The sequence below is a fragment of the Octopus sinensis genome, linkage group LG2 (genome assembly GCF_006345805.1).
Source record: "Octopus sinensis linkage group LG2, ASM634580v1, whole genome shotgun sequence".
Classification (NCBI taxonomy): domain Eukaryota; kingdom Metazoa; phylum Mollusca; class Cephalopoda; order Octopoda; family Octopodidae; genus Octopus; species Octopus sinensis.
In genome coordinates this window covers 118,732,292-118,757,547 of record NC_042998.1, presented here as the reverse complement: position 1 = coordinate 118,757,547, position 25,256 = coordinate 118,732,292, and the positions used below count along the sequence as shown (strand labels likewise).

General features: G+C 34.7%; 1 long non-coding RNA gene across 1 annotated transcript; it reads left to right on the top strand.

Annotated features, from left to right (window-relative positions):
* Positions 1-260: 260 nt before the first annotated feature.
* On the top strand, positions 261-25,141 carry LOC118762318. Its single transcript, XR_004998069.1, has 3 exons — positions 261-293; positions 9,357-9,359; positions 25,023-25,141. It is a non-coding gene; the product is annotated as an uncharacterized LOC118762318 (long non-coding RNA).
* The last annotated feature ends 115 nt before the right edge of the window (positions 25,142-25,256 follow it).

Sequence of the window (25,256 nt, the reverse complement as noted above, 5' to 3'; positions counted from 1 at the left end):
GATGTCTGCGTGAAATTTCTTTCCTGTTATTTCATTCTGCTATAAGCGCATGCGTATATTTGCATACTTATTTCTACATTTGGACAGATTTTTTCATAGGCATCATTAACTTTTTCACTCATAATGCCTGTATGGTCTGAAAATGTAATTTTCTCAAATAAAGTGCTTTTCATGTTCACACACACACACACACGCACACACACACGCACACACACACGTGCACACACACACACGCACACACACACGCACACACACACGCGCACACACACACACACACACACGCACACACATATGTGCATGTGTATTTGTTAGTGTGTGTGCGCGCGCGTATGTGTGAGTGTGTGGCTTGGTGTCTGCATATGTCCCCAATCACCGCTTGACAACCAATATTGAAGTATTTCCGTCTCCGTAACTTAGTGGTTCGGTCAAAGACACTGATAGAGTAAGCGCCTGGCTTTAAGGGAAAATAATTACTGGGGTCCATTCGTTCGATAAAAAATCCTTCAAGGCGGTGCTCCAGCATCGCCGCATTGACTGAAACAAGCAAAAGATTAAAAATAAGATATTTGAAAACATACGCATACAGACGCTGGGTAAGAAATGAACATAGATATGTGTTTGGCTATATGCATGTATGTACATCTGTGTGCGTGTAATGTATGTTTGTGTGAGTAATCTATAACTTTATTGGATGCTGGAAGCTTGTAAACCCTTACTATGAAATTCTCATTGCTTATATTCAGCGTTTTCTTAGAAATTGCATCATTATGCATCCTGTATTGAAAACTTTTCTTTTATATCTTATGCTATTTCTATTTGCTGCACTTCAGTAGATGCTTCACTTACAGATACTTTCTTTCTGTTGTCTTTTTGGTTTTTATCTTTCTCTTTTTTCTCCATTCAACGGGATCCATTTACTTTTTATCAGCTTCACTTTCGTCCTCATTTTACATCTTTTGCTAGATCTAGAATCACTGTCAGCATCCTTCTGGTGAATGTTACCATGGCAGGGCTCCATGTTGATTATTACATCCATTTTCGTTCAACACTTTGAATGCTTTCAGCATCTACACTATTTTATCTCCTAGATATACTTCTTATTCTCCTTCATTTTCCCTAATTTTCTCCTTTTTATCGACTGTATTTACATAATTTTCGCTTTCGATAAGAACATTTTGCCTCGTCTTGTTTGGCATCATAAAAACCCCTTTTTCTACTCTCCATTAAATCGAAAACGTTGCATATCAAGTTTGTCAGCCTCTTGCTCTCGATGTCTTCCATTTGTTTGTGAATGCCACCTTTCAATATTGAGAGAAACTTGGTACGCAGAAACACGAACAGAAGTGCGGCATGTGTATGCATGTGCGTACAAATACACACAACATATATATATATATATATATATTCATAAACACACATACATACATACGTACATATATATATATATATATATATATATATGTACGTATGTATGTATGTGTGTTTATGAATATATATATATATATATATATATAATATATATATATATATATATATATATATATATGCTTATGAATACCAATGCAGATCTGTGTAACGTGTTACATCGCTGCTTGCCAAAAATGTAAGACCGAGCCATCATTCAGTGACTACTAGGTCGATAAAATAAGTGTTAGCGAGAAATATCTACTAAAGTCTATAAAACCGATTAAAACTGCTGGCAGTCCAATTACTGAGACGTCTAAAAGAATGACTCAGTATCACACACACACACACACACACACACACACACACACACACACACACACACACACACACACACACACACATACACGCGCGCGCACACACACACCACACATACATTGGTGCCTTTGTCTGTGTGTGTGTGTAATTCATGTACACAGCTAAAAGCAACATATTAATGAAGCATATCAATAAAACATTATGTTTCGTGTGTTACCACATCTAGTTGCTCAATTCTCTTGAGATACCAGTTTCTCGCTATTAAGCTATTTACTTTCTTTATATAAAGTAATAAACACGTTGATTATTAGCCAACTTATAGATTCCCTGAAACTCATCGCAAGTATAGCTTTATTTATTATTCACAATTTACTTATTAATATATCGAATTTGTCTAACAATTTATTTTCTTGGAGAAATAATATAATTATTTCGGGAAATTCATAAACGAATTCTTCCATACTATGTCATATAGTAATAACTTGATAGTATCTTACTAAGCGGTTTATTGAGCTGACAGCTACATTTAAACAGAGAAAAGAGATATAAGAAAATTAAATACTCAAATGAATTGGTAGAATTCAAAATATTGATGAAAATGTGTAGCTATCTACTTTTGTCTAACCAACAGAATCGCCTGGACTTGAGCAGAATTCTGCAAAATATAACCCTCAAAGTATTGAATATAAGACACTACACTTTGAAGATTCTAACCTACTGCAATCAAGTTTTGTACATTGTTTAGGTTTAAATATTGAGTCAAGCACTGAATTCGCTTTAATTAATTTCTGCTAGTACCTCCCAGATTTCTCCAAATTAGACCCTGCGGTGTGGAATCCGAAACGAAACTGTTTAGTACTGCTTTCACATTAAAAAAAAACAAGTGTGTGTATAAACGCTAATGACCATAGTATACCTGTGAGGAGCAGGAACAGTAGATATTAGATTTGAGAGACATTGTGTCTTCCGTAACTCAACAGAAAACAGAACCCGCTGAGATATTTTTTTAAAATATTTATTCAATAGCTTTGTAATAAACTAAACTTTGTGTAGTACTTGTTATAATGAAGGCAGTTAATTCGGCGCTATTTTGTTGTATATGTTTAATATTCATGTTTGAAATATAACACTCTTCAGAAACGACAACAAACGACAGAAGGGAAGCATAATTTAATGGCAGTTCCTATGCAAGTTTATAGATTATTACTGTTTATCAAAGCAATAAATTATCTTATGTGAGACATACATACTTGTTTCGTTAGCTTTTATTCAAAATAATCAGTGTTGTATCTAGGACAATTCATGAAATATATATGCAGCTCATAAAATTGGTGTTAATGGATGCTGTTCAGTTTGGGGAGACGAACGAAACAATATGAATTCGAAATTAGTTTATATTGATGTTACATAGACTAAATTTATTGATTAAAATGAAATAATTTACCTAATAATTTTATCTCTTAATTTGTTAATACCAAAAGTCAAAAATATCTCATGTCGACAATTAGTATGTACATAGATGTAGAAGCATAATTCTTGTATCAGTTTTAACGTCCTTTCTATTTTTATATAGTTTGTTGGATTATGTATCCCTTCAGGTGTTGATATTAAATTTAATTTTTATCTGTACGCACTTAATTAAATTGAATATTTCTTGCTTAATAATACCCACTAGTTTTCTGCTGCTTCATCTTTAATGTATATTATTTATAACTGAATGAGGACAGCAAAATAATCTGTAAAAAATATCATGACAATAATCTTGTATTAAATCATCACCACAACCATCAATGTTGTTCTCAATGTTTAGCACGCGGTCAATTTTGATTGAAAAAATAACTTTCGAATTATCCATAAAATAATAAAAAACACAGTCCCAGGGGATTAATCACGAAGACCTCATAGCTACATTATTACTTGAAAGAAAAGGGGAAAAAATACCCGAGTAATACATATTTGACACGACATTGCTAAAAAACAGGCATGCAAAATTATACGTTTCGGCTTACTTTAAATGTTACACTGGCTAAGATACTTTAATTACTAGCTATAAGATGTACTATTCCGAACATTTCTGTCATTCCATACATATTACAACGGCCTGCGCTAGAAAACCCTGTATGCAACCTATCCCATGTATGATTCTCCCTATTCAATCTGGCGTTACATCTAGAATTAACTCAACACTCTTCCTTCAACCATTTCATCGGATATTGTAGATGGCTTCTACAAAACTTCTCCACCGCCTTATTCTTCCAAAGGTCGAGCTAATGACGATTTAATCAAGGATAAATCACATCTATCTTAATTAAGTTTTCAGAGAATGTACAATTTGTAACAACTGCTTATTCTCACTGAATATTTTGTGAAGATGTTTATGCATTTAAGCCTTCTGTTTTTCTTTATCTTCGCGTGTTTCTTGCATTGAACTGCACATTTCCAAGTGTAACCAGTTAAAGGGACCTAATAAATCATACTGACCGCTTACGTATATCAATCTGCTATTTAATTTTATGATATGGGTTTGTTGATTCGTGAAATTATGCTTTATAGCACAGGAAAAGTTTTACACCGATAAACATAACCACAAATATAGATGCAGACAAAAGCACGCATACACTCACAGACACACATATACAAACATACAAACACACATCAAACGCACACGAGCACACGTATATATGAGAACGAGGGGTGTTCGTCAAGTGGTGATTAGTCAATAAACTTATATGTAAGGACAATATGTTGCAACGATTTTAGAGGCGAAGTAACAAAGTATATTTACATCTATAATATTTCGCAGATGTTGTTTATGTTTCAAGTCTCGACTATAAAGAATTTACTTTAAACACACACATATTCATATATATATATATATGTATATGCATGTGTGTGTGTATGTATGTATGTATGTATGTATGTATGTATGTAGTATGTATGTATGTATGTATGTATGTATGTATGTATATATATATATATTATATATATATATATATATATATTATATATATATATAAATATATATATATATATATATATATATAATTCTTTAAACTGTTTCTGCTTTAAAGCTGCGTCATGTTGGGACACTACCGTTATATTCTTTTATTCGTTTACCGTGCAACTACAGTCATGCTGGAGCACCACCGTGCTATAAGCTAAGAGATTAGCATACTTTCACTAAATAATGACATTTGGTTAAACAGTATGAGCAAACGACATTTACTTGTGATGAATATAGTCTACATTTCACTGGTATGTATGTATATATGTATGTATGAATGTATGTATGTGTATATATGTATCTGTATATGTATATATATATATATGTGTATGTGTGTGTGTGTGTGTGTGTGTGTGTGTGTAGGTGAGTATATATATATATTTATGTATATACACACATATATGCTTTCATACGCAAATGCTTATGCATTTATACACACACACACACTCACACGCATCACACAAGGAAAGAAAACCGAATTCATTTGGACAGGCAGCAGCAAATATAACAATATATGAATTTAGAAACGTAGAACAAGTATTAGAAACATATAGGTAAATAACGCTGTAAAAGTCAAGAATTGAAAATTAATGCTGGAATAACTGAGAAAATGTAGTAGTGGTTCATATGTAAAAAATAAAATAGATCTTAGTTGAGCAAGAAACTGAATTGATATAAAATTTACATGTCTTTGCGTTGCAGTCTTGGTGTAAATACGTATATTTGGATAGTCGAATACTAGGGTCGAATGTGAAAGAAATATGATTCTGAGTGGGAAGAATGAGAATGAAGACGAAAGCAATGAGAAGGAGGTATGTAGGAGTAGAGAGAGCTGAACTTTTTAGAGATGTTAAGAGGGAAGCGTGTCAGGATAAAGGGAGAGACGGGTGGAAGAGTTGACGAGGGAATCGTATGAGAGCATTGAGTACAGTGCAGCATTAGCTAACATCTTATGTTGTTGCTAAATATGAAGATAGGCCGAAACGTTCCTGGGTGACTATGAAAGAGGGATGCTCGAGCTATGAAATCTTGCATGTATTTCATCACTTCTTATTAAAACTATTGTTTTATTCAAGGTAATCTGATTGCTCAAAGAAGAATTTAAAGGTAACTAGTAGCGACATCCCTTGAAAATCGACAAAATTTGGTATCGTAGTGTTAACAAGTACCTGCAGGAAAGAAAGGATTTAGCCCTTAAGGTCATTCATGCTACCATGCTTACTACAGTAAAGGATGACGCTCCAGCTTTATCAACAGTGCAAAAGTGGGCGGCTGAATTAAGGAGGGGAAGGGAGAGTCTTGAAAATAGTGCACGGTCTGGACGTTATGCTACTGCTACTACCGAGAAAAATATTGATCGTGTTTTTCACATGGTGATAATTGACAGGAAATTGACTATAAAATCAAACAGCCTATTAGCATAACCCGTGAGAGAGTTGAGAATATTCTGCTCAATGAACTTGTAATGACGAAGTTTTCTGCTCGCTGGGTGCCACGTCTTCTCTCACCTAATCCAAAGTGAACCAAGCTGATCACATCACGGGAACCCCTGACATTGTTCGATGCTGGTCCAGTTGATTTCGTCGAACATTTTCCACGTCAGGATGAGGCTGGGTTCATCAATTTCAGCCAGAGACAAAAAGGCAATCCATGCAGTGGTATATCCCTCTTCATCTGATTTTGGAGTCCAAAGAAAGCTAACATCAGTTCGTAGCAGGGAAGGTGATAGCGTCAATTTTGGTGGGATGCGAAAGGCGTTGTGCTTATTGACAATCTTGACATAGGCCATAAAATCAATGGACAATATTATACCAACTATGACAGGCTATGAAGACCAAACTCCCAGGAAGACTGACGCAAGGGGTCTTTTTCACCACGACAATGCATCAGCACACATACGCACACACATGCACATACACGCGCGCACACACACATACACACACACACGCGACGGGGTTCTTTTAGCTTCCGTCTACCGAATCTCCTTCAAAGCCTTGGGTCAGCCCGAGGCTAGAGTGCCGAAGATGTCAAACAGTGCGACTGAAACGGGAACCATGTAGTTGGGAGTAAAAGTATTTGTGGCCTTCATACCCAAATCCAGTTTCAATTGATTCACGATTAGAATCATTCGTTTGTGATTGGGTCCTTTTTGCTCATCGCTATGCGTGTAATGCGACCCACTAGATTGCAAATATACTGTGAATGTTAAATTATTTGTTTCCTAGTTAATTTTATTATATCACTTAATGGTTCACTCTTCACTACCTTGCTATGTTACGTTCGATACTACATTTCGCTGATATGGTCATAAATTCCAAAATATGGCCTTAGATGTCTCTCATACTGGAAGAAATAATTAAAGTACTGTTAATCCTTTGCTATTATTCTTCCACATAATTACTTTGTGCTAACTTTAAGTACATTAACTCTAACGATTATCAATTTACTTCGAAATTCAGCCCAAGCAAGGAATAGTAAACAATATTTGCATGGGCTAAATTTAAGATTCTTAACCACAATTTATTACCGATTTTCTAGATAATTGTTTAAGTGAATAGCTTTTCTGACATTCATTATTAATGAAAACATTATCTAAGAATAATCTCTTCATCAGCCGCTGTGTTTCCTTCTGCAAATAGTGGAACATAATTATTTCAAGATCATGAGAAATGTTTCAGCTTAATATTACTTGTAACTAATGAATATGCATACATGCCTCATATCTGTGACTTTTCACCATGACTACATTTGTCAATTTATCAACAAAATTTATTAAAAATCAGAAGTAAAAAATGCGTATATAATTATGAATTTTCAGGCAATTAATCTCATCTCTTTAGAGTTGAAGTTTTTTTCAAATACTTGCAACTACGCTACGTTCCAAACGTTTGACCACCAGTCACCAGGTATTAAAGATAGTGCACTAAAGTTTAGACTTCGTTTCACTTGATTTCAATAACACCAAATTATGTCTGGAATAGTTACCGAAGTGCAAGAGTTCTATACATTTCTCCTTGATGCCATATCGTATTAATCTTAATGAATTTAGATTCTGTCCGTTTTTACCATAATTGTTTAAATAACGACTAATACGTCTCACTAGGTAGATTTAATTAATTAACATTTATTGGTTAACTACATCAATTATGTTAACGCCCGTTTGATTGTATTTGTTGGTGTGCGTATAAATCCAATCAAGTTTGATAACAGGAACCTGATCTCAAACTTATCCAGTTGCTCATATACACCCACCCACACAAAGAAATGATATAGCTGTTGACAACCAAAGATAGAACAGACTCCGGAGTAGACTAGATTAGCCTCAGATGCGGTAAATAGCCTTAAATTTACACATTCAAGAGGTGGTTGCGTTGCTAACGATTCTGCACGTAAGGCAGGATCGTTAGTACGTCAGGCAAAATACCTAGCGGCATTTTGTCCGTCTTCACTTTCTGAGTTTAAATTCCACTGCGGTTGACTTTGCCGTTCATCGTTTTGGCGTAGATAAAAAATGAATACCAGTTGAACACTGACGACGATCTAATCGATTTATCCCCTCTCTCAAAATTGCTGGCCTTATACCAAAATTTGAAGTCAATTATATAAGCATGTACACGTAAAAACACAGAGAGAGACAGACAGACAGACACACACACATACATACATACATACATAAATGAATACATACACACACACATACATACACACATATATATGTATATATGAGTAAATGTAATGTTAAGCAAGTTTGGCAAGTTGACATACAAAAAATATTAGATACATTTAAAACAAAAAAATGTACATGTGTTTACATATAAGAAAGTTCGACTATTACAGAATAGAAATAATATCAGGAATTAAAAGGGTTGAATAAAAGTTTTACGAGTCCAACAGCTGTTCCTGGGGCCTGGTGATCCAAAATAATAATATTAAATTGATTCCATCATCGGATAATACCAGGCTCCATCTTCAGGGAAGAAGTTTTACATCTGTGGTGTTGACAGAAAGGAGATTAAAGATGGTATGATTTTGTGGAGAATTAAGTGTTTTAGGCAGAGTAACGAGAGGAGAAAATAAATTTCAGGGTTAGGGGTTGGTAATGAGGCTAGTAGAAAGTCATAGTGGTAGAGGTTGAAGGTGGAAGGAGGAAGGAAGGGTGGTTTAGGTAGTATGTGAATGGTAACCTTTGTGTTAGTTTGTATGAAGACTATAGATTTAAAGGTTGAAATTGTGAAAATGGGAATGGTCATTATTTGAGGGAAATATGTTGATGGGTTCAGTGGTTGAAGGAGATTAGTAAGGCATGTAGAGAGGTATGAGTGAAGATAGATGGGGGATAGAATGGGGGTTGAGTAAGTGGTCACAATAGCAGTTGCTAGTGGGGCAAAGGAATTGGGTTGGTATTGGAGGAGTCTGTTATGGTATGAAGAGGTGTATTAAATTGAATAGAGGGATATGTATAAGGAGGGGAAGATGTAAACTGATTAGTTTTCAAAGGGGTTGGGTAGTGTTAAGCACCTTTGAAGTTGGGGAGGGTGGCGAGGCTAAAAGGAAAGTGGGAAGTAGTGGATTAGAAGAATTTGGAAATGAGTGTACGAGAAAGAATGAGAGGTTAGTATTTTTTAAGTAGTAGGTTGCTAGGCTGACTTTGTCTTAGTTTAAGGTTATTTGGGGTATAGATACTTAAAGTTATGGGATTATATAGATTTAGTAAAGTGCGTGAAAGATGACTAGTTCTTATGTTTACAAGCATAAATTACACCACAGAATCGATTAAGTAATGAGGAAGTATGAAGGCGAAGAATGGTTAATGATTCTTTCTGACATATCTCAGACTCATTGATATTTGCATTGCATGGAGGGTCCTCCCTTACTATGGACTAGGATCGGGTGTAAGGAATGTTTTGAGATTTAATGTCGTGTATATAAGTTGCTAAAGAGGATGATAATTTAGAATTTGCATTAGAGAAAGAATTCATGTATGCACGGTAGCGGCGCTTGAAATCTACAGTAACGCCGATATATACATTTGCCTGTTGGGAGTGCGGTGTTATAACACGGCACGTGTAGACTGCATTTTTACGTAGACAGAATCCTCCAAGAGGGCGTGGTTAAGAAATCCGACATTTGCAAATTTTCCTAAATACTCCATGGTTGCAGTTTACTGCTAGAGCGGTTGAGCCCCGTTCGTTCACTGTTAGTGGGAGAAAATCTGAAATGCAAGCTGTATTAGTATTGGATTCGGAGGTGACATTGCAGCTAGTATACACACACACACACACATACACACACTCACACACTCGCATTAGCATAATTATACCTAATGTGTCCATCTGTTCTAATTTAATTAAGTTTTATGTCTTTGTGCAGCTGAAGATTGCTCTACATTTTAAATTGATGTAATGATTGCATTGTTCAATTAAATGGAATTGCATGAAACGATCGTACTGCATTACCTCTGGATATCCTTGTTGCTTATTCTGATTTTAACCACCTTATTTTGAAATTGTATGGATAATACCGTACCAAATTCTGGTGCCTCAACTTAAGTACCATATTCATCTGAATCTATCTATATCTATATCTATATCTATTTATATATATATATATATATATATATATATATATATATATATAATATATATATATATATATATATATAGAGAGAGAGAGAGAGAGAGAGAGAGATGGATAGATAGATAGATAGATAGATAGATAGATAGATAGATAGATAGATAGATAGATATACATATACACACATCCACGCATCTACACACGCATACACAGTCAAACTCATGCACACACATTTACATGCGCACACATTATTTAAACATTAAAGATTTATTTTGAAACATTTTGCTTGAATTATTGAGAATTGAGTACAAAAAAGAATTTTTGAACATTTTATTAAATGAATGAATCATTTCACCAACGTTCATCTAAACTATATGGTTATAGAAAACAATACATTTCGGCGAAAATTACCACCAAGATTCGTTTGAATTCTAATACTTTAGATATTTGCTTTGAACTTTATTCTAACTTATAATGTTGCCTTGCAGCCATGATTTTTATGTTCGTCTCTGACGAACGTCACTTAGCCAGACAGTGAGTCAGCCAGCAAGTTTCGGCGCCATCTCATCATTAGCTTCCTCGCTTCAGGTATAAGTGAAAGCCAGGTCAAAAATATTCTTTGTCTATTGCTGGTGTTAACAGCAGTATGTATACATACGCAGACACTCACATGCACGCACAAACAAATACAAACACACACAGACTGCATCATTATCACCATCATAATTTAACGTTTGCTTTCCTTCCTCGCACGGGTTATACGGTTTGGCTGAAACTGGTAGGCTGAAAAGCTGCACCAAGTTATAATCCGAATTGCCAGAGTTTCTACGGTTGGATGCCCTTCCTAACGCCAACCACTGAAACAAAAAACTAAGAGGTAGAAGATATTGTATATTAAAATACTCAGAAAATGTTCAAGGAATTACAAATTTTTGCCCCTAAAATTTTGAAATACTTAACTCTGAGACACTACTAATTTTATCACGATACAGGAATTTTGAGACAACTCAGAACTGAAATATAGTACGTCGTATTGCAATTTGAATTTTGTGTGGTATTTAGCGGTAGCTGTTTCACTTGAGGCGGCTATTTTCATCTTCTAATAAAGTAAAATATCTTCCAGTCTGATCGTTTTTTGTTGTGTGCGATCTGATGTTCAAAATCTTATATCCATTTCCATTTAAGATATATCGGAAAAATTTATAACATCTCACAGAAGGACAACGTTCCTAACAGAGCTGTGTTTAAGCAGTGTGAAACAATAAGGATTAAAAATCACTTCATCAAGATGCATATATTGTTAGAATGGATGTCAATAGAATAACAAAGGATGTATTATAGAGGAAGCTAGGCACAAAACGGCGTTTACAAGGCGGCCACCATAACACTTGTAATAACATTTTAAAACTTAAACTTATGACTTCAAAAAGGCGAGGACTTGTGCAGTCAGCGTAGTGATCAATGTGATATGCTGGAAAAAATGTTGTGAATGTCACTGCATGGGTCAGCTACCGGTGTCGCGTACAGCCCGCTTCACTCTTCTCCTAGATGCACTCCTCTTTGGCATCGAATACGTTTGCCTGCTCATTCAGTTGCGAATAGGCCTGATTAGCTATTGCTAATTTCATTCAAGCAAATTAAGTAAAAGGACGGGCTGAAAAGTTTAAAGGCTGACAAGATACTCACACACACACACACAGACATGAACACACACACACACACACACACCACACACACACACACACACATATATATATATATATATATATATATATATATATGTGTATGTATGTGTGTGTGTGTGTGGTGTGTGTGTGTGTGTGTTCATGTCTGTGTGTGTGTGTGTGAGTATCTTGTCAGCCTTTAAACTTATATATATATATAGGTGAGAGAGTTGGTATGTGAAAACACGTTGTTGGATGTATAAAAGACAAAATTGAGTGAAAAAACTACAGAAGACTTGTGTTATATGGTTAAAGAATATATTTAAATCGTTATGTTAGGAAAATGTTATAAAATTTTGTGTAAACTAACATTGTTTTTGGAGAAATAACCGGTTTCGTATTTTCTTTTCAAATTTCTCAAATTTCTTTACCGATATTGTGTCACCTCTTCGCTAAGAAGTGAAGTATGAGAGTTCCGGACAGGGGGAGGTGGTCAAGGATTTTTTCGGTATAAGGGAAATAATAAAAAATGTTGGGAATGACTAGGTTTTATTAATTTAACATGATTTGGTTTAGAAAGAATGAGGTAAGTGTCGTTATTTAAAATTGCTAGAAATGATTAAGTTTTGGCTTATATTTTTCAATGAAGTAGATTTCCTTGTTTAATCTAACTTGTCTTGGTGTCCCAATGGCACATTGATAGAATGGAAAGATTAAAAATTATGATAGCAGCTACTTTGCGCATTTCTCAATGTGTTCATTAAAGGTTATCATTCTGTATTCTCGGAGTGCATCTGCGTCTGAGCCATAATCCCGTGGACCCTATGTGGATTTGGTGGCAGCCTGAGCATCTTATAACATAAATCAGGTTTTCTGAGGCACAAATACAGTCAGATTTGATTTTGAATTTTTGTCCCTCTTTGAAAAGGAATTCAGATCCTTCTAGAAGGTTTGGACATGTTGCGCAATTTGGTCGACCACATTTCTTCACTTTTGCGTCAGTTATTTTAGAAAATAATTTTGCCTTTGTGAGGACCTTTTTTTAGTGATTTCGTTTGTTTGTGGCTTTAAATGAGCTTATGTGTGTGTAAAATTTCCTTTAATTTGGGGTCCTTATGTAGCATTGATATATTTTGGATGATGATGGTGAAGGCTTCTTTGTTTCTGGGGTTGTATGTGGATATGTATGGCAGTATTTTAGGGGAAGGTGTGTTGCTAAGTTGAACTTTTCTTAAGGTCGATTTATGTCGCACGTCTGATTCCATCCTCTATGACTTGAACTGGGTAGTGTCTGTCAATCAGGGTGTTTTTGAATCCTTGCAGTCTAAAGTTTCTGGTATTTTTTCTGACACTATTGCATATATCCTTCTTGCAAGGTTGAAGGGGATGTTTGTTTTGGCGTGTCTTGGGAGGCATGAATTAAATAATAGATATTGTTTGGCGTCTGTGGTTTTGTAGAATATGTCTGTTTCTAGTTTTATGTTCATTTTGTTTAATTAGTATATCCAAGAATGGGAGCTACCTTTGGTTGCATTCCATTGTGAACTGTATGTTTGGGTTGACGCTGTTCAATAGTCTTTTGAATTTCAGGAGTTTATCCGTGTTTTCATTCCAGAGTACGACACAGTCGTCTATGAATGTTTTCCAATTTTCTTTTATATATTGGGAAAGAGCGTTTCCAAAGGTAGATAAAGATTCTTGGTATATACATACATACATACATACATACATGCGTACATATATATATATATATATATATATATATATATATATATAAGATCCAAGAATCGAGGTGCAGGAAGACAGTTAGCTTCAAGCAAACCGTAGTAAATTTAAAAAAAACGCTTTTCAGGGACAATAATGGTTTATTGAGACGAAAGGTTGCGGATTTTCTTCTTGTCGAAGTTCGATAAATTGAAAAGAGTTCTATTTATATTTCACGGTAGGCAACCAGGGCTATCGGGTATGCGAATAAGAATACAAGAGTTAAGGAAAAGAATATATAAGATCCGGACTACATATGTTTCATAGCGAGCGGAAACTCGGAAGTGGTTAATATCCGAGCGAGGTGTATACCGTGGACTACTAATACAAAAAATATTTATATCCAACTTAACGTGGACGTGTTCTAAGAGCACCGAACTTTGCGTCATTTATCTTGAGAGAACCTTTTATATGAACTCGTGGGGCAAAGAGCATATTCATTTATATCACTGGCAGACGAAAATCTTCCGTTATGGGCGCTGCCGGAGATGCCAGATCACGGGATTTCGACGTGCCTTGTCTCTTCAGTGACAGACGTCCGGTAGCCGCATGCAATCAAATTTCACTGCCAGCGATATATGGATATTTTTAGTGATCGTTTATGCACTGATATCGCAAATATCAAACAGGGTTACTGAAAAAAAATCAATAGCAACAGCAGCAGTATCATTACAAAAAGGCAATCTTTATATTTCAACTTGACGTGGATGCATTGTTAAAACGCCGAAGCTAGGAGGACGTGGTCTTGGTTATCTGTAAATGCCTAACTTTTAAAACCATGCATTGCTCATAATTGATTTGTGTATAAGCAGGACGTTTGAAGATAATGCATTTATATAAAATATTCTTATTTTTTCGATGCATACATTTATAAATGCTTATTTATTAAAATAAGTCTCCATTTTACCCCATAATTAACACATTTATTCTTTAAAACACACTTTCAGTTTTAAAAGGATGGGAGGAATACCTGCCAGGTGTCATAAGGAATGAAGTTGAATTAGCATAACAGGATATTCTTCACTTGCGTTTTATTTCATAAGCAGGAAGAAAATTTAATTCCAAAAGACATCAACGTGATTAAATGTGTAAAACAATGCAATTATACATTCACAGCTCCAAAGGGTTTTAAACAGGAATTGGCTTGTGTTACCATGTAAACCACAGCAATTGAATGCTATCCAACAGAGCGACGAAAGAAAGGGATTAAATTGGAAAGGAAGAAGTTAGAAACCTCGAGATGTGTTACTGCGGAGATGGCAAGCAATGTAGGAAGACAAAGCCAATTGTAAAAGCTACATAATAGACGGTGTTAATTAGCAGAGCAATTGCGATAGAATTGCTGGCGAATCAATAATTACAAAGAGACTGAGAACACCATCAAATCATCTGTGAAAACAAAGGCATAGTCGTTTGAGAACAGCAAACAAGGGAGACATTCAGAGAGGCAAAGCTGTTGAACGTGCTCAACAAACGAAAAGATGCTTCGTATTAAAAGTTTAAATAGAACTGAATGCCTCTCTCTCTCTTTCTTTATCTCTCTCCTGTGTATACACACGCACACATATATACACAAACACACACATATACATGTATATGTATGCATGTATGTATAATGTTATATGTTAGCGATAAGGACCTGAATGAGTGCATCACTACGACAGCACTGGTATCTCAGTATGGTACTCATATAAAACAAAAGGAGTATAGTACTGGAATACCAGTAGTTCTGTGCTGGTGAGTTCATTCCGGCCTTATGTTACCCTTTAAGTAAGGTCACTCATAAATTCAACTGTTGAAAAAACTTTAGTTTAGTACTAGTATGTTTGAATCCGGTACAACCTGTTACATAGTCGAGTTGCAAGTAATTCAACCGGTATCACCACGAAGCAGCCTTGGTGTGAAACGTTTCTAGAAATTGACTACAACAAAAGCACCTGTCAAAAGATCAAATAAAATCTCATAGAATCAATATTTACTGTAGCAATAGTGCGAGAAGAAAAATATTCGAGATCATACCACAAAACTGTAAAAAATCATCAAGCTTAAAAAGAAGTGACACCCAAAACTATAAGAAATTTACACAACACTGGCTTACAGAACTCTCATCCCTCCCGCCACAATCCACATAGACTATTATCTACATAATCATTACCCTTCACACGCAATAGAACATGCAACGCATACGAAATGCAATCACCACATAACATAATAATACAACTCACATAAAGCATCTTTATTAGAAAGAATATAGTACTAATTAAGACTATCGAAATTAAAACAAAGCCCATAATTAAAAGAGACTCAGAGACCTAATGTTATCCTGACTAGCATGGAATGGTGCCTTCTGACTGTTGTGTTCTCCGGCCTAAATGCTCATACTGAGAATAGACATCTTTATGCAGGCTATCTTGCATAAATATGTCTATTCATCCCAGGTGAAAATAACCCATTTACTTGTCAGGAAATTTACTGCAGAGCACCATCTCTCCCTGTACCGCCACCTTCCACATTAAATTAATAAGGGCTTGCTCGAGGAACAAGCTGTATGTCCTTAGAAATTGTGAACAACAGAACAAGAAAATTTCATGTTTTTCACAGACTAATGAATGTGGCAAGACCGTTCTTACAATAAATTCGGATACATTCTACATGCGACAACAGCTGTTCAGCAAGCTCCATATGTCGGCGTACTCACACACTGAGTGAGTGTGAAAAGGTTCAAATGAACGTGACTTAAGCTTTTACTTTATCTTCAGTAGAATTATCTCGAGCATTAAAATATAACTCCCCAATCAATTTACCTCGTCCAAGCTCCTAACTCTGGAGGTCTGGCTCAAACCAAGGACCATCATTGCAGAGGCCCACATTACTGCCACACATGACTTTGCCTCTCCAATTTCCGAGTTGATGTATGTATGTATGTATGTATGTATGTATGTATGTATGTATGTATGTATGTATGTATGTATGTATGTATGTATGCAATGTGTATGTGTGAGTGTATGTGAGCGCGCGCATCTGTGTATGTATTTGTGTGTTCATGTGTACGCACACTCATTCTCATACACACATACTGTTTCAATGGGTCAAGTTGACCATAAGTATTAAACATCTAAAGACTATAAAATTCTAACTCACAGTCCACCGTTTATAATAATATAAAGACTATTACGAAAAATAAATAATTTGAAAAGGGCAAAGATTTTAAAAACCATAAATGAAATATTTTTGAGTTTCTTCATATAAATGACTGAATACAATAAATTGAATTAATAGCTGAATCCTTCGAAGTATTTTTCCATGTATAATGTAATGGAAAATAGAATAGTTAAAAATTGTAGTATAAAGGAAAAGAGAAAAAAATTAGTTTGGACAGCATTGGCAAATATACGAATGAAATTTAAATAAATCAATGAAATAAGCTTTGTATTTTAATATTTTACAGTAATGCAATTATTCCGTTTGGAATTCTCATAACTACTTTTGTAGACATTGCACACACAATGGCCAAATCTGTAATGAGAATAGACGTTCTTCGCTGATATTCAAAAGTCACGTCACCTTCAATGTCATTTGAGAAAGATATGTATATATATTAGATACTGAAATATAGGAAGAGGGGAATACAAGAAGAGAGAAGAGACATTCATTTAAAGTATATCTTCATAGCTGGAAGAATATGATTTACATAACAATAAACGACAGTGTACATAAATAGACCTGCTTTTATGGATTATTGCGTGATGTATGGTCAGTTTTTAGCTTAGGTATATTCACTATTCCTGCAAATTGCGTATTCGGTATCAAAACTGTTTTATTAAATTTGATGTTTTTGCTCAGCCAATGAACATGTCCCCTTTTATCAATGGCTCTTGACGTTGCTAATAAATAAGCGAATAATAAAAAAGAAAATAATAAAGCTTATCAATAATCTTTCTCACCTATGGCTTTTTGTCAGTTATTTTTGAACAACATTCCTATTTTCTATAGTTCTTAACGTCACTATTATTCTTTGTTATTTATCACTGCGTTTTTCTTTGAATCCGATTCTACAGTACGAAATCCTTTGTCCATATAATATATTTTTGTATGATTTCTGTTTCTGATTGTGAAGCGTTTGAATAGTATATTTCTACATTCAAAGGTATCTTCTTCCATGTATAAATGGTAACTGCTGAACCACGTTATTGTTACCAGCTCCATTCTCTGTTGAGGTTATTTTACTCACTACCCCTATATTTGGGCAATTCTGAATGACGCATTGCTGTTCAACATGTTTAAAGTGATGAGAACGTTTTTTTCTGAATACTTGCTGTTATTGCAGCTTCACGTATGTCACATCTCATCGAACAGGTCCATGAGTAAGCTATTCAAGCCGTAAACATTTTAGCTTTTCCGTAGGTACCTTGAACCCAGCTTCTCATTATCCAGCTCTCCTTTTGTATGATTTTTAGGGTGTATTTTGGGAGATGTGTGGCTAGTATTTCTGGCATATCTAATATACGGCATAAATGCTTAAAAGGACCGTTTACTTTAGAGTAATAAGTAATAACATTTATGAATATTTTAATCTCCTTTATAATTCTTTATAATTTTCTCTTGTTTTGTTCTTTCTCGATTTCCCTGAGAGCAACAAAGTGAAAGTAACATTGACCAATAATAATGGTCAAAGTAATAATGACCAATAATGTTTTATTGTGAGCAACAAAGTGAAAGCAATATTATCTAATGACCAATAATATGATTATTTTTAGTTAGATTTTGCATTCTTCTTTTATTAAATATTTTATATCTAACTTACCTGGTTTTCGCAAAAGTGGCGTAGTTAGTTAATCATTCTCTATACAATTTAATATTCTACTCCAAACAGTGTACACTCTTATGCATTTACTCCGTGGTTCTTTCAAAATTTCGTTGCTCCGCACGAAGAGAATCTATAATTCGCTGATGATATCATAAAAATACCGAAACATGTTCCGAGTTTCTTCATTTGTTGCCAATATATTTGATAATATATTGCCTATGGCAATATATTTTTCTTAACGCATAGTTAGTATGTTCACAAATTGACTTTCAATGCCCCTGCATTAAATACATCAATATTAATTGATTAATATTTCCGGATAAATGATCTCAGAGGCTATTCTTAATATATCACTATTAGTATGCACGAAAACAGACCCTATGCAAAGCCAATAAAGAAACTTCTAAATTTCTATGGGCATTATAAATTACTTTATCCGTTAATATCTTGACCACGGTTAATCAATTCTTTCTTTCGAAAGTCAATTATCCTGAGGCTAGGCTATAATTCTTATGCAATAAAAAACATTCCTGAACTTACATTGTTTGTACTTCACTTTTCATATAAATATGTTACTCATTGTCTCAGATTTTCTACTTAGATCCCCTCACTATTTTCCGACAATGCAGATGAACAATAGGAATTATAACTCGTTGGCAAACATATATCTGCGAGGGAAAAAATATATTAAACTTAGATATGCCCATTCCCTGCAATTACGGGGCTAAGAGCCATTACTTATTGCATGTATGCGTATTGATTTGTACAAGGAAATGCCACTGCTTAACACTCTGGAAGTAGCATAAAAATTTCCAGAGATACTGCATTACTTCCGTTCTTGCTAGTGTGAAATTCAGTGTATAATAAATATATTGCTATTTTTGAGTAGTATTAGTTTATATAATAGTCTCTTTTATCAGCAAATAGTACAGACAGTGTTTTCATTAATTCACCTCTACTGAAAGATGACATAATGCCATCATTCATATCAGGATGAAAAATATCTCTAGTTTATTTCCTCTTCTTTGTTCCCTTCAAATGTCTTGGAAGAGTTGTTTTTATAGCATAACCAGGTACCAGTGCGGACAAGCAGAGCCAATATCTAAATAATATTTCGATAATTTAAGGTATCCACATACACATGATCAAATTTTTGTTGGTGTTAGACGGACATCCTATTATAGCTCAGCAATGTCGTTTTGTCAGTGTCAGTTAATTTCAGATAAAATTCCTATCTTCAATAGCTTTTCCTATTGTAATGATTTGTTATTTACATTTATTTAAATGGTATTTATTACGCTGAAAGATGTTTATCGACTCCGTACGATGAAGATAAAGTGAACATTGTTGGGATTTGATGATAGAACATAAAGGACCATTAGTAAATAATGATAGTGCGAGTTCATTGTTCTTGCGGTTGTTAACGAGAATATATATCCTGTTTACGATATTTTTATTACCATTACATTATTTTTAACCGATTAGATCTCCGAACGCCCACCTTTAGTTTATTTCTAGTATAAATATCTATATATTAATACCTCCAGGCCAAATGTATGACAATGTTGTATAGATAGGTGAAGGAAGATAGAGAGGGTAAGAGAATATCATTAGTGCTATGAGCTACCAATAAGAATTGGTATATATTATGTGAGGAAATATTTAGACGAAAGACGAGTTAGGGAGAGAAGTAGAACTAATTTAGCATATGAATTTGTGGTATAGTTAAAAAGGGAAAGTGTGTGTGTGTGAAAGAGTTAGTAGTGAATGCCTGTTTATAGCAGGGACGCGTTGTAGATATATCTGTCTGTTCACATAGATAGCTGCATCTGCAGATAGAATATAGAAAGATGGATGGATTATTATATCGCTAGATAGTTAAAGCAATGTGAAATAATCTTAGATATGAAATAGCTCTGGATGTTCCTCTTTTTAACTCTTTTGCATGTTCCAGTTCAAAGTCTGTGGTCATGCTGGGGCTCTACCATTATTCAGCTGGTTTTTTTTGTAGGTTTCAATGGTTATTTATTTAGACATGATAGATAGATAGGCAGGTCGACAGGTGTACAAATATAGCAGCAGATATGCAGAGAGATAGATATATCAATATATATACATATAAAAATCAAATGAAAAGTGAAAATAATCTTGATTGGCAAATAACTTAGATTGAGGTTTGTTACTCATAAGAATAGTGACAGAAAGTGTGAGAGAGAAACAATATATATATATATGTATAACAATATATATATATATATATATATATATATATATATATATATATATATATAATATATATATATATAGATAGATAGACGGATAGACAGATAAATTGATAGATAGATAAAGAGAGAGAGAGAGATAAAGTGAGAGACAGTCAGGAGAGTTAGAGAAGAACATTTTGGGGTGAGAGTAGGAGAAGGTACAGATATATGACACACACACACGCACACGCTCTAACATACATTGCTATAATACTGAGAACTGTAGTAGATTTTATAGTTGTGATAGTTACATCGGTCGGGATATTGGTTAATGGAAGTGAGGACACACAAAGAGTATATTTTATTGACAAATTTTTCAAATAGTCAATCACTGAAAGCATGCGCTTTAATACAATTAATTGTTGCCTGCTTTATTCGATTATTTCACATTTGATTATGTCGAAAATATATCCAGCTTTTGTCTAGGTATATACTGCTCTAACTTTGGAACGAAATGGATGATGTAAAAGTTAGATTATTCGCAAGGCAGTCGAGTAAAAACTATTGAAAGAATTGAAAGGCACAAACTTGTAGAGATGCCACATGCCATACATACATACATACATACATACATACATACATACATACATACATAACACATTCATACATACACACATCAAGTATATATCAAGTTTTGTTAAAGATTTACCGACGGAGTTGCACAGTAACAGGATAATACTATAGACAGATTATGTGTTAGGTTTCGTTGCATTGTTTAGTTGTTGATGTAAATAAAATACAGAATATAACAATTTTAAAGGTAGAAGAGGCATGAGTACAACTTTCAGAAAAGCGGTTTCTTCAGGCTGTCCATCCAATACTACTACTTATGTAAAGTTTTATACTATCTAAAGTAAAAATAAGATGAATTTTCAAATACATTATATATTTTATTGTTCTTTATAAACTTTCATGCATCTTACAGTTTTCAAAATGACCGTGGGCAGTGTTATGATATCAGAAAAAAATTCGAAATATGGAACGTTCCTCAGAGAAAAAAATTGCAGTGAATGTCACTAGGAAGGAGTTATGTGTAAAATGTACCCGAGCAAGTATAACAAAGAAAAAAGTTGCCTTAGTAATAGGTAGAGCCTGCGGAAGCAAGAGCTACTCTATTGTATGATTTCAGACTATGATCTCTGGCTTAAATTCATTCTGCTGTATACCTAGGAAGAGTGTTTTAATTTTATTTAAAGCTTATTATACACTTAGTTCAATAATAATTACCACATATTCTGTGACTGATATTCGCGTACATATTTGTCTTATCTCATCAGTCCATCACCTCTCATCAGATCAACATTAAACATTATGAACTAAAATACCGTTTCTAAGAAACTGTTGCAGTTCATAGAGAAATTCGTTATCATTCAGACAATTTTCACCGGTCAAAAGGCTACATTAGCAAGACAGACACATAATTTCCGGTATAGAACATAAATTAATTGATCTATTGTCTCGGCTATTTATTTCCCTTTATTTTGAATATGAAATAATGGCAAATGATGGTTTTCTTTAACGATTTAACAACACATGGCGTTAAGACTACACCACAAAGCGAGCTGTTTATAAAATGATAATACCAGAACGTAACATTATAGTGTTCAAAGTCATAGTTTGTTGTGGTGTGTATGCGTGTGTATGTGTATGTATGCGTGTGTGCGTCTGTGTGTGCCTCTATCTATCTATCTATCTATCTATCTATCTATCTATCTATCTATCTATCTATCTATCTATCTATCTTTCTTTCTATCTATCTATCTTTCTTTCTTTCTATTTATACATGCATATGAAACGCCTTACTTTAAAAAATTCCTAGAATAAATAAAAATCTTATATTACTACATGGAACAAATAAATGTATTACGCGACCAAACTATATTTTGATATATATAAATTTATCGATTTTTGCCACAAGAGTAAAACAAATCAAAATTTTGCGTTTATTATTCTCAAATTTGTTTGATATATAATGTGTGGAGTCAGATCGTCACGAGAATAACATTTGTTGATTGTAACAAAGCACAATAAACCCGTTGACTGTTATATATAGAGAGGTGTGGAAGTGCTATTTTTCTGCAAAATAATGTTTGTTCCGTATCGATTGGATGGGGAAATAATTTTCTTAAAATAATGTTATTTATTTGGAGTAGGAATGACAATCCCTTCGAAATTTTCAGCTGTTCCTGATTAATGAAGTTGGTACGGTTGAGGAGCAAATTAAAAGATATTCCATTTGGTGACTCGACCTGGTAGAAATAGCGACCCAGACGCTCTTAAATTGGAATCTACAATGCTGAAAGAAGAAACAAACGTATTAAACAATGTGGTCCTTGATACACAATATCTAAATTAAAGATGGAATTTTCAAGAGATGATCTCTTCAGTCAGTCTTTTTAATTTGGAGCGACATAGGATTAAACGCCATGGCCTTCAGAGAGATAACATAAGACAGAAATGTGTTTCAGAGACCAACGGAGTGGGTAAGGATCGTGAGAAGGAAGAAGTAAACTTGTAAAATGTTGAGAAGAGCAGTAATGTTTACTATTTCCGCAGAATATAGAGACAGCGTAAAATATGTATTTCTGTATACACACACACACACACATACACACACACACACACACACAACACACACACAAACACACACACATATATACACACACACACACACACACACAAACACACATTAGACTCCTCACTCGTATCACTATCGAACCAAGAATTTAACCATCTATAGCACTTAGTAAGCGTTACCCGCCACTCTTTGGGTCTTCTAGATACCTATATCTATATATATAAAACTGTAGTTGTGTGAGTGTCTGTCCCCTTCGATTTAGATTCCTAACTACTCCCACATTTTGCGGTGCAGTTTAACCAAATTCGGGTATCTTATAGTCGTGATTCATATCGAGCCCGTCTGGGTATTAGCGCGCATCTACGATGAGTCTACGATTTTAAAAATAATTTAACATCATTTTTTATTCCATTTTAATGCATAGTGTGTCGATGGCGGCGGAGTTATCGTCCACGCTCACATCTGCACCTGTTTGCTTCTCCCTCTTCTTCCCTCCCTCGTGAAGCTGTGGGGAAGGGAGTGTAAGGAAATCAACGTCGTAAAGCGTTGTCAAGGAGACCAGCGTTGTCAAGGAGACAACGACTTCATGGCTTGAAGACACCAAAACAGAAATGGCTAAGAAAGCCCGAATTGGCATCTATAAGGGAAGTAACTCTCTAAAAATGCTTATATAGTTATTTCCCTTACAAACCCGAGCAACGCCGGGCGATACTGCTAGTATATATATATATATATATATATATATATTATATATATATATATATATAGCACAGGCGTAACTGTGAGGTAAGAAGCTTGCTTCCCCACCATATGGTCTCAGGTTCTGTCCCTCTGTGCGGTACCTTGAGCAAGTCTCTTCTACTATAGCATCGAGCCGACCAAGCCTTGTGAGCGAATTTGATAGACGGACCGAAAGAAGCCCGTCATATATATGTGGCCTAGAGTTGATTTCTTCGACTGAAAACATTTAAGGTGGTGCTACAGCATGGTCACAGTCAAATAACTGAAGCAAGTAAAAGAATAAAAGAATATATATACCTGTGAGTGTGTGTGTGTGCGCGCTTATATTTGTGTGTGTGTGTGTGTATGTGGTTCTGTCTTCCCATCACTACCACATTCTTTCAGCTAAAATTCTTCAAAACAGTGCACCAGCATGACCGCAGTCTAATAGCTGAAACAGGTAAGAGGTAAAAGATATATTTTAGTCTGTCTGTGCGTGTGTATGCATATGTGCACACATACACACACACACACACACACACATATATGTATGTGTGTGCACGAAAATTGCGTGAAAGCACCAGATGTGTTATAAAATGCTAAGTCGTTTCCATCACATGAAACTGTTATATATATATAGAAAGAAAGAAAGAGAGAGAGAGAGACACAGAGAGAGAGAGAGAGCGAGAGAGAGAGAGAGAGAGAGAGAGAGAGAGAGAGAGAATGGTACGAAGTGAATCGATAAAAAGCTTGAGATCATAACCACATTTATGTGAATGAGAATGACCATTTTTAACTTGCCACAAATATTTGAATTTTCGCTGAATATTTCTTGCTTACATATGGGATGTTGAGTAGATATACGCGAGTTGTTTCGTGAGAGAGTCTTGACAATTGTGCATGGTGGTGGCTTAGTATGTATCAGGTTGAGTAAAACGTAAGCAACGATTTGAAACATGAACTTCACCACAATATATTTCAACAATGCGGAAATTTTATTCAGCAAAGTACGTACCATTACAATCAACACACTTTTGCCAACGAGTTACAAGTTATTGTAACATAAATGTCTGGTGTTCTAGAACAGATGAACTCTTTGAATGCACTTTTGATTTTTGAACTCCTACTCTCGCAGAAAACCATCAAGGTGTTTGAAAAC